The sequence below is a fragment of the Ammospiza caudacuta genome, chromosome 6 (assembly GCF_027887145.1).
Source record: "Ammospiza caudacuta isolate bAmmCau1 chromosome 6, bAmmCau1.pri, whole genome shotgun sequence".
Taxonomy (NCBI): domain Eukaryota; kingdom Metazoa; phylum Chordata; class Aves; order Passeriformes; family Passerellidae; genus Ammospiza; species Ammospiza caudacuta.
In genome coordinates, this window is record NC_080598.1 from 9,602,742 (window position 1) to 9,615,014 (window position 12,273).

A 12,273-nucleotide genomic window follows, 5' to 3' on the forward strand; every position below is an offset into this window, starting at 1 on the left:
ATGATAGTGAATTTGTCACAGGGTGAAAAAGTAGAATTTTGGGGTTTTAGAATGGGGGTTCAAGAGGCAGGATGGAGCAATCTGGGCGTGTTCAGTCTTTCTTCTCCTTCTTGTCCTCCATCTTCTGCTGTGATGGTGACACTTCTGGGTTGGTTTAGGGTAGAGACAGACTGTCTAACATGGGTGATGGGTATTGGAAAATTATTGTAAATAAAGCACATGTAGTTCTTAGTATAGAAAGCCAACACCACCCCAAGGGCAGGGACTGTGCCACAACCCAACCTGCTGGACAGACCTCAGCAGGTCAGAGAAGGAATGGGATAGATAAGAGAAAATAAACAACCTTGAAAAGCAGAGCTGAGGAATCCTGACTTCTTGTTTGGTCGCACGGTTGGGAACAAAAATCTCTTTGATACCTCAGGAGCCATTTCAGCCACACAAAACCCAAGAGAACCCAAGACTTGTGATGAGTTTATACCAGGTCTTGCCAGGTTCATCCCTTGCCTTACAATGCCTGTGCCTGGTGTCTTGGGGAACAGCTGCAGCAGATTTCCTAAAATAGCTGATTATTAGGGTCAGTAAACAACTACAATATCCCCTCTTTTTATATGACAAATACGTAAACAGTTGTTTCCAACTAGGAAACAATCTCCATGGCCACAAATTACTATTGCTCATCATATTAGTGCTATTTTATACAGCACCACGAAAAAAAGATCCTCTTGTAAATTAATAACATGACAATTAAGATAGATTGTTATGGCTGACCTGCTCAAAACTGGAATCCATTAGAGTTTGTTTGAATGACATAATTTTCAATGTATTTTTTCTTGCTTATCCTCTCTACACTGGGTTATAAAGGAAGTGTATCATCATACCAGATGCAATGCACTTTATAAAACACATTCTACAGCAACTCCTCAATCAACTTTCAGGATTTCAAGAGGTTTTTGGTTTTCCCCCTGCTTCTATGCTGGAAAAACAAACTAACAGCACGTACATTCAAAGACTGTATACTTTCCTACACAGCCTAGAGAGAAGATGCTCTGTGCTAAGTTCTGCTGCCTCACTTGTGGCAGCATTCCCAAACATACAAACATTCCCATCACATGCCAGTAAAATACACACACAGAGAAAGGCTGGAATGACACCCTCCATTCCAAAGTTTTGTTTCTGTGCTTACATTCCTCACATTTCTGCATGTGCATTATCTGGTATGTAAGACTGCCAACATTATAATCCCTTTGCTCTGTCCACCTTAAACATTCTATAACACTGTACACTACTACAAAGTTTTTTTCCTGGGAAGATTAAAATTCATCCAGCCAAAATCTTCAGAGTGACAAAACCAAGATATTCCTATCCTTCTATGTCTCATCAGGGTTTATTCATTCACTAGAACAATCTGGAACTTGAGGATTGAACAACAGCTTCATCCTGAGCCCAGAAATTTAGAATCATCTACTGCTCTGGGAAGGAGCCAGCTATAACTCCTATGGGTTTAATTTTTTTTTAAAATAGACAAACTACAACCTTATAATATACCCCAATATTTATAAAGCTTTATAAACCTTGATGCTTACAATGTCAGATAAGTGACTCATATATTCTGAATCAAATGTTAATTTCAAAATGTTTTCTGAATACATATTGCCACTTAATGTTCTTTTTATTAATTGCACTTTTTGGATTAATTTTCCCTGGCTAGCATTACATTGAGCTGTATTTTACATCATTATCAGACAATTGAAACATACCTGACTACTCATAGTGGGAGATAACTTTCTGTGGTAAAGACTGACAAAGCCTTTTATCACTCTGTCAGATAAATCAGGTTCTCACAAAATCCCTTTCCCCAAATTTAATAGGTCAAGGTTTTCAGCCTGCTTCAGTACAACTAACAGTATCAATGAAAAGCTTATGAAATCAGAAATCCTATAGGTCTTTACAGGTTGATGAAATATTTTGATTTTTAACTTATGCTTCTGATATGGTCATTGCTTCACATTATTCTTAAAATCTATATTCAAAAGTAACACATTCTAATAGTGAAAGGAAAAACATTTAGGGACTTACTCCCTGGTTTGGTTGGACAGTCAGTCCTTCACATTACGTATCATTCTTAAAACCTGTATTCAAAAATAACACATTCTAATAGTGAAAGGAAAAACATTTAGAGAGTTACTCCCTGGTTTGGTTCGACCCTTTTCTTCATGACTCTAAAAAAGCTATTTTTCCTTCAGTGGAAACCAGAAATTGGTTGTTGCACATACAGGCAGTTATTTTTAGCTTTGACTGACAAAATTCTTCCCTCATTTTACTTCTCAATTTGTCTTAGAAAAAATGTCTATGCCCTTTAAGTCTGGCACTTAATATACAGAAGTGTAAAGACGAGTGGAACATGAAATCTAGAAATGTGAATATATTGTATATAAGTTTCTTTAACTAGACTGAATTTAGCATTCATGAAAAATCACATTAAATGCAATGAGGAGACATGTCTTCCATTTTTCCCCAAGTTAACAGAGTAGCAATGTCAACTATATCACATTTCTCGCTTTGGATGTTCCTTCTCCCTGGAAGAATTTCCTCCAAAGGAGCTATTTCAATTTCTTTCACAGTGAATCAGTTCCCTGTTGAAGCCATACAGCAAATGGACTAAGTGACTGATTTAATTCTGTGGATTGCAGCAAGAAGATGTGATAATGGATTTAACACAGCAGTTAATTTATTTAACACACAGTGAGGAAACTTTTAGCACAACTAGGACAACCTACAACTGTAACAAAAAATGTGTCTTTTTATAGTGGCTGGACAAGGGAGTAGTGGACTACCTCCTTCTGTAATGTTGTATTTAATTCTTTTCACATTTGCAAATTATACATATAATGGAGAGGTTCTGAAAAAATCTCCCACAGTCAATTCAGTGAGACAGACATTAAACACAGAGAAATTCTGCTCAGTATTGATCAGATTCTGCATCCTCAGTAAGCCACCACCATCCATCTACACATTAAACCTGCTTTCATCTTATTCAGTAATATATACACCTAATAAATATAACATTAGGTATATATAATATACATCTCTGCTGAGAAAAGATAAGGGGAGAGGAGATTGGGAAAAAAAAAAATCAAATCTCTCTTCAAAAAGAAACCTATGGCTCAAGCCATCTCTAAAGGGGGCCTTAGGATCAGCCAGGCACTATCACACCATATCTGACTCCCCAACCTGGAAATTACTCATGGCATCACTGAGGGACTTGTTACTGCCATCAGCACACACACCTCAAACAGCATCAGCTGTGACCTCCATCAAAGCTGGAGATTTCTCCATAAAAGAACAAGATTTCAGATGGGAGAATGGAAGGAAACTTCTGAGGGATGAATAAAATCTTTACTTTCTCCACACAGTTAATGGAAAGAATTGAAAACTCTGTGTTGGATATTCCAAGCGTGAAAACCAAAACAATAAAAGGTGGGGGACAGAAAGGCTTTTTTAGAAAATTGAAGTCCCATCTCAAAAAGCACCATCCACTCACTTTAGAATTCACAACCTGCCAGGGTAGTAACAGACAAGAACCAAAAGTCTCTTGAAATACAGAGATTTTCCCCCCATTTTTAATTTATTTTGGACTGACTGATAGGCTTGCCAGAGCTCTGGCTGTCACAAGAGGGGGACAGGACAGCTGTCCTGGAGAATGAGCATCAGGGAAAAAGGCCCCTGTCTGCTCACACTACTGAAATGGGTGACCTGACTGGATGCCAGACATGCTCCAAAGCCTCTCCATCACTTCCCCTCTTAGCTGAATGGGGGAAAAATACAGCAAAAATTCATGGGATGAGAAAAGGACAGGAGCGATCACTTACCAAATACTGTCATGGGCAAAACAGGCTAGAATTAGAGATATTAATTGAATTTATCAATAAAAAATAAAATCAGAGCAGGATAGTGAAAAGTAAAACAAACCTTAAAAACACCTTCCCTCCATCCCTCCTTTCTTCCCAGGCTCTACCTCCTCCCCCTCAGCAGCACAGGGACATGGGGAATGGGAGCTATGGTCAGACAATCACAGGTTCCTTCTGCTGCTGGGAGAAGCATCCTGCCCCTGCTGCAGTGTGAGGTACATCCCATGGGAGACAGCTCTGCATGAACTTCTCCAGTGTTTGTCCCTCTTCCACAGTGTGAGTCCTTCCAGTACACCCTGCTCCAGCATGGGTCCCTCACAGGGTCACAAATTCTGCCAGGAATAGCAGCATGGGCTCCCCTCTCCATGGGCTGCAGGTCCCTGCTCCAGCATGGGCTTCCCACAGGTTCACAGCCCCCTTTGGGCACCCCCTGCTCTGCTGTGGGCCCTGCATGGGCTGCAGGTGGGTCTGTGCATTCCTGTGCCCTCCCTGCATGGGCTTCAGGTGGGTCTGTGCATCCCTGTGCCCTCCCTGCATGGGCTTCAGGTGGGTCTGTGCATCCCTGTGCCCTCCCTGGGCTGCAGGTGGGTCTGTGCATCCCTGTGCCCTCCCTGCATGGGCTGCAGGTGGGTCTGTGCATCCCTGTGCCCTCCCTGGACTGCAGGTGGGTCTGTGCATCCCTGTGCCCTCCCTGGGCTGCAGGTGGGTCTGTGCATCCCTGTGCCCTCCCTGGGCTGCAGGTGGGTCTGTGCATCCCTGTGCCCTCCCTCCCTGCATGGGCTGCAGGTGGGTCTGTGCATCCCTGTGCCCTCCCTGGGCTGCAGGGTCACAGCTGCCTCACCAGGGGCTGCAGGAGAATCTCAGCTCCAGCTCCTGCAGCAGCTCCTGCCCCTCCTTCACCCTGCCCTGGGTGTCTGCAGGGCTGTTCCTCTCATGTTCTCAGCCTGCTCTTCTCTGACTGCACTTACTTCTGCGCAATACATTTCGCCCTTGTTAAATCTGTTTCCAGAGGCGTTACTCCCATCACTGGTTGGCCTGGCCTTGGCCAGCAGCAGGTCCATCCTGGAGCTGTCTGGTCTTGGCTCTGCTGGACATGGGAGAAGCTTCTGGCAGCTTCTCACCAAAGCCACCCTGCAGCCTTGACAACCACCAAAACCTGGCCCCTCAAAGCCAACACAACTGCTGGCCTCACTTTCTGCAGGGGCTGACACAGCTCACAGACATTCTTTAGCCAATCTAGGGTAGTGAGAAAACAAGCAAACCAACCAGAAACCACTAGGTCTCCTTCCAGGAAACAGGCAGGCTGTTATACAGAAGCTGGGTGGCTGCAACACATGCAGGAGTGATGCATGGAATCCTCCCTGCTTTTCTCAGCTCCAAAAGCACCTCTGCCCACCAGCTGTACAACCAGAGGATGTGGTAGGGCTGCAAGAACCTGTAAAAACCTGGCTGAACTGTGCTGCCCAGTTCAGAGATAGCTCTGCTTCCAAGTCAGGGCAGTGAGAACAGTGGAGGAGCTCACCCTCACACACCCAGACTCCACCTAAGTGTCATTCACACTTAAAACCACATAATCACCATCAAAAGCTGTAAGGATCCATAACCTCTCACAGAAACATGGCCATCTATGACATTTAGCCATGGGTGCCACTCCATGTTAGCCAGACAGCTATTTCAACTGAGTGACTTCTCTGACATTGCCAAAGAAGGCAGAATTCAATTACACAGGCTGAAATAGGATACAGGTTCAACTGGATCTTTGATGACCAGCAGTGTTTAGGGCTTTCATTTCACGTCTCATTCAAAAGATAAATGAGTACCATTCCAAAGATGAGATTGCCAACAAACAGAGAATGTTTCTTCAGAAAAAAATCAGCTAAGAAAGGTAATTTCACTCTTTCACACATAAACTTTACCATTCTGTTTGTCTCTGAAATGACTGATGTACTTAGTAGATACTACACGCTGAAAGAAATAATTCAGATGTTGCACATTTTAAGCAGTAGGAAACTCCAGCTATTGAACTGCCTGAATTGCTAAATCAGAAGTTCCTTTTTAAAAGCAAGAAAATGATTGATGTATTTAGGAAGAACTCAATTTCTACAAATGTGAAGGACTGAACCGATTTTTATCATAGCATTATAAAAAGTTTGAAAATAACTCTGACATACAGTTGCTGGACGTTGAGCATGACTGTTATTTTAAAGTTGCTTCAATTATAATGGAACTAGCAAAGGAAATATTCAACCACAACCATACCAGTTTCCTGTTATGCTTCATACCTACCCTACCTTAAGCACAGTATTATTTTAACATCTTGTATAGTCTTTCTCTGGGGAATGAGGGCATGAAAAAATGCCTAACAAAAGCAACAGGAATCTGCAGAGTGAGTAAGTGAGCACTGAACCTGGAATGGGCTTTAATGCCACACTGACTGATTAGCAAGCCTCTTTCAAACACAGCAGGTATTACTCCATTGATTTTACTCACTTATTTTTAATATGTTACCAGGTATGGTATGTTGGATTATCCAGAAAAAGTCCACTGTGAAGGGAAGGTTTTGGGTACGTTAGGTACTTTCTGCATAAAACTGACACATCACTAGCAAAAGAAGGATAGACTACAAAAATGTTTCATTTGATACACAAAAAGCCTGGGAGGGAAAAAAGAAAGTTTCTAAGGTTCCATATCAGCAAACCTTCCTATTTCATGTCTTCTCTGCAAATAGATATGAGTACAATCCTAAGGATAAACTTGTTTTCTTGACTCCACACACTGCATGTAATTGAGCAGGTTCTGCCAAGAGTCACCTCCTTTAGCTGTGGCTTCTTTGCTGCACTGTAGTATTGTACAATTCATGAGCTCTTCCTGGAGCAGACTGTTGGAAACCATGGGTGCTACTCTGCAAAAACAGATACTCTGACTGAAATTCAACAGAATTGTGGATGTTACAGAGGAGATGCCAGTAAAGAGGGGATGGCACTCCATACAGCACAGGTTTAACTCACATTTTCACCCTGACGCCTTAAAGCAAAATAATTGGATTAGTTATCCTCATTGTACATAAGCTACAATCTACATAAGTCACCTAAGAAAGTGATTTATCCCATTTTATTCACCTCCCAAGGATTACATAAGTGGGGACATGATCTCTTCCTCCAGATGTCAGCCCAATGCTTTTGTGGTGATTAATTCTGATCAACATGGGAAAAGCTCTCACCCAAAGACCTGCATATATAACAATAAACTACACAGCAAGGTAAAATATTCCATAAAAAACCTAACAAAGCACCACCAGCACAAAACCACCACCCCAAACCAGCTTAGTGTTTTTTCCTGGCTTGTAAAATCAAACTATTGCATATACATGTATAAGGCAGAGTAAACTGCTGAGTTGTCTCCTTGTGTGAGGGTCAGCTGGGTGATGAACAGTGCTCTTGGTCTGGGAGACTGACACTGAGATAAAACAACTTTTTCTTCCACTGACAGTTACTTGTTGATTTGCAGACAGATGTCCCCTTGATCCTCAGAGACGGTCTTACTCAGATTTTTCTAGTAAATATTCTTTGATCTATTCCCTGGTATCTTTACAAATGACAGCTTTGTTTTTTCCATCACATTAAGATGTCACCCTTGCCATTTTGCAGTAAACACCGCTGGGGCAAATGCTGCAAACAGCTTGGCAGCAAATGGAGCAGGACAACCTCAGCCACCTGGAACATCTGCCATCCCCAGGTCTGTCACACCCTCAGGAGTGACACATCAACCACAGCCACTGTTCTCTGGAATAAGCTGAGCATCACTTGCTTTTCACCCCTCTTGTCTCACTCTATCCTGGCTTTGCCTCACCTTGAAATTAGGGGCTTCAGGAAAAATCACATGCAAAGCCTTGTGCCCACAGCTGCACAGCTGGTTTGTTTCCCAAAATAAACCTCATTTCTTATTGCACAAAAGATCATAGATAGAGAAAGGCAGGGAGTTTTGACATTTAGCTTACTGTACTCATGGAAAAATCTCTTTCTCTGCTTTGCTTTGGTTTTTGTTTGCTCTTTTTTAAACCAGGCTCCTCGACTTTAATAGATACACACCTAAAGATTAATCCAGTTTAAGAATCAAAGAAACTGCACACGTAAATAAAATTCTCACATTTTTCTAACTGTCGTGTCCACAGGAATAGACTACAGGGGGTTTTACCCAAAGGACTGCAGAATACAATATATTCCAGAAGAAGTGATTTAAGAGACGAGAACACCAAGACATTCTGCAGCTTCTTAGACAACAACTGCACATACTGCCAAATATGATGGAACAAATCAGATAAAGACCTCCTCATTCCCATGATGTGACATCACATACTGAAGATGTAAGCACAGCAACATTTCATTACACACCTGTGAAATCAGTGAGGTGCTGAAGAATCCATATATAACAACCACTACACAGCAAGTCTTGATTTACTTGCTTGCAATATAATTAATAGAATTCAAAGCACATTTCTCAGCCATAGTACATACTGAAATATTATCTCTCACCCCAATATTAGACAATTCTTTGCAGGCCCAGCTCAAAACAATGTGAAAAAATAACCCTAGTAATTATCACATCCTGAGATCTGCTGCCATATTTTACCCTTGCTTCTGTTCACAATCAGCAGGTAATTCTTTGACATCTCTCTCTATTTCTATGTGACGTGAGAACATATTTTTCAGTGCTTTGCAAAGCCTAAACACACATGTACTGCTATCACAGATACATCCACCTCCATGAGCTCCAGCACACACAAAGCCCTTCCACTGTCCCAGAAACATGCTCCCATTTATTATGTACCACTTTAGACAGCAGCTGTCACAAGACAGGGGAGAAAAGCTATGGTGCACTTGCGTTTAATCTGTTTTGGGGGCAATGCTGTCCCATTGCCAAAAGCCCTCCTGCAGCTCCTGGAAAAACACTGCACTTTCCTTTCCATGCCCCTAGTTGGGAGTCCACTGCTTCAAACCCTTCTGCAGCTTCCAGCTCATCACCCAAAATGATAATTTGTACAGACAGACACTGTAAACAAGTCCCAGCACTGGTCAGATCCCAGAATGTTCAGATGCATCTCTTGGACCCACACACAGGACTCCAGCACATGCAGGCAGGTGTTCAAGGAATGCCTGCAATTTCCAGGCATTCAATCATCTGTTTACTCCTGCCTTTGACATTGTAGGTTGTCCTGTCTATCCCATCCTCACCAATGGTGACTACTACTCCACAAATACAGAATAACTGTGAGCCTGTCCACAAAACCAGCATTAAAACTCCACTGACCTGCCACCCATCTACAGACAGAAAAAAAACAGCTCAATGAATTATCCAGAGTTTTTCTGTTGTAAAGGTTGCAAAAAGATGAGATGGATGCAAAATTGGGGCACTTGAGTTCATGCTGCCAGCAGTTCTCACAGAGTATATTTGCACTCCTCTCTGCACATTAAAATGTCTCTCAGGGGCTTTTAACAGGGATCCCTGCCAAGGATGCACCTGGGTTCAAGCCCACAGTGTTACACACAGTTACAGATGCCTATCTGCAGCTCAGCCACCATGCTGCAATCACACAGCAATGTCACTAAAAATTCCAACAGCAAAGGTTTCCCACACAAGTATCACAACTCTGTTAAATACGATCAAATGGTAATGATCACAGAGCTCACAGATTTCAGCCCTGGCAGAAGAACACAAAATGAACAAAAAAGAAGTGATTAGAAGATAAAATCAGATCCTAAATATTACAAAAATTCAGTTAGAAGCATCAAGCACATACTTGAAGAAACAGCATTATAAAGAATGGGTGGAGAAAGGAATTACTTGACAGTATCTGTGAATATCAATTTGCAGTTCACCTTCAAAAGGAAAGGTAGCCCTAAACTGTTATGATGATTTCTCACGTCAACCAAAGCGAATGGCACGAGGTAATTCTTCTTAGCAGCATGCTGAATTATGTATCTGTACATAAGCCTTAAATGTGTATTTTAATTTCACCTCAGTAAATTACTGGTATAAATCCTGCCCTTCTCAAATATCTCTGAATTTTTAATTAACTTAATATCATAATTTCAACCAGGCAGTCAGAAACTATGAGTAACATATGATTTATACTCAGAAGTAAACACACCTGCTTTTCAACAACATCTCTAATTACTGCCTCATTTTACCCTTTTCATGGCATTGAAGCCAATTTGGGTCATACTGTTTTTAGCTGGTGACGAGTCCTTTCAGCTCACAAATAATGTACGAGATGTTGCTGTGTTGTCAGTTTGAAGGACATTTTCGAATGTACTGTGGCAGATTTAATACATGACCAAAACACATCACTTTACTTCTGACATGCCTCACTTCACTACGAGCTTCCACCAGCCAAGGCTTTGCCAAGAACATTTAGGCTTTGGTTTGAATCATTGCTCCACCACTTTATTGTCTTAGGTCTGTCGTAATTGAGGGAGTGGGACCATATACTGAATAAAACAAAGTGCTTATTTTCTAATGTTAAAGAAAACAGGAGGACAAACAGACATGGGGTTAGAATACTTAGTGTGCAAACCCAGGGCACCACAGGGAATATTTCTCTGTCTGCTCTGGGTGCCCTGACCCCCAGGGCAGCACTGACTCTGACCCTCATCCATGGAGAAAGTTTCCCAGACTTCAGGACAGACTGGAATCCACAAAAGTGTGAAATAGATTATAGAGAGCAGTGTGGGTGTATCACTGGGTGAGAAATTGAGGGTTTGGGATTTTTAGTGTGTTGTGGATGGAAGCAAGATGGAGGGCACAGGGTGTCATCCTGGGTTTCTTCTTCATGCTTCTTCTTCCTCCTTCTCCATGGGTTTGGGTGGCATTTTGTGATTGGGCAGGAAAGTCCCCATTGCAGCTCTTTGGGATCAGTTTTTGGGTTAAAAGGGAAAATAATCCAGGTGTCAGTGCTTAACTGGATAGTTTAGTCTTAAAAGCCCTTGTACCAAGAGATTGTTGGCCATTTTATGCCTTCTAATGAAAGCTGCTGAACTCACAGTAGTGAGACTGTTTCACTGATAAGAAATAATAAACACCTGAGTCTCAACATGAATTACTGTCTCAGGTGCCTTCAGTCCAGACCCAGAGAAACCCACAACTGGAACCCCCACAACTCAGGTGTCCTTTGGGGGAGAATGAGGAAAGCCTTTCCTGAACTGCCTCCTGCTCCTGAAAGCACCATGCCTGCTAGGGGTGATCAGTGAAGCAAAAGGAGCCCTGCTTCACAGGTGGCTCATCACCTCTCTACTCTGAGCATTCAGTCTGGCCAGGACATGCCCCTTCAGAAGGCTGAAGCTGTTCTCACAGATCTGATGGGCACTTAGCCACTGAAATATGCATATGACACAAAATGTATCTGCTGAAGTTTTTAAACCCTCCAACACAACTAAAATGTGACAAATTCTCATACACCAAGCCCTGCTCATTCTCAAACCAGCCTGTATGTCAGATTTCTCAAAGTTAGCATCATTATCTTGATTTGTAGCATACTAGTAAACTCTATACATCTTCAAAGAAAAAAAAATGAACTGCCTTCTGGCTCAAGTTGTATAGATTTTATTCACAGGAGCTATAGCCTTCTGACATCTACCTCTAAATTGCTTGATAGAATAAGAGCACCACACCTGCCATGCTTCCTTTGCCTGGTGTGCTAACTCATATTGTAGATCAAAACAATACAAAAGCCATGAAAAACACAGGAGTCAAAAATGGTTATGTCCTCCATTTATCAATTTTAAACCATCACTTCAACAGTTTAGAGAATCTGTGCTCTAGATGTGAAGGTCCCTTCACAGCTCTGAGAAAAAAGAATGTTCTGAGATCCCTGGGTGAAGGAATCCCAGGCAGAGGAGCTGAAATGTGGCCTGGGTGGGCAGGGCCCCTTTGGGCAGTGCTGGCAGTTCCATACATCACACACAGAGCACATCTCCAGCATCCTGCATCCCTCTGGGTGTGCTGATGCCTCTGAGCAGCAGATGTTTGAGGGAGGAATGAGCAAATTCCACATGGGTTAGCAGCAGGAGGGATTAGCAGCAGGGCAGGCAGGGCTCTGAGGTGGCAATGCCCTGCATTTCTTCCCTGTGATACTGCCAGTGCTTACTGCTGGATGGCAGGAGACTTGGGAGGGTTTTTCCTATTTAAAACAAGGCTACAGGCAAAAATAATTAAGTACTCAGACTTATTGTAGGTGAGATGAAAATATTAATGTCTTAGTTCATCCTTAAATAGTCATAAACAATGCTGACAACTAGAAACTGTGGGCTTTTAGTGTACACTGATGGACTACATCCACAGAAGTATTTAGCAGTTTTCAGAAACTATT

General features: G+C 42.2%; 1 protein-coding gene across 3 annotated transcripts in view; it reads right to left on the minus strand.

Annotated features, from left to right (window-relative positions):
- The window catches only part of NELL1 (neural EGFL like 1), a 279,798-nt gene that overhangs the window by 50,779 nt on the left and 216,746 nt on the right, over positions 1-12,273 (minus strand). The window lies entirely within an intron of this gene.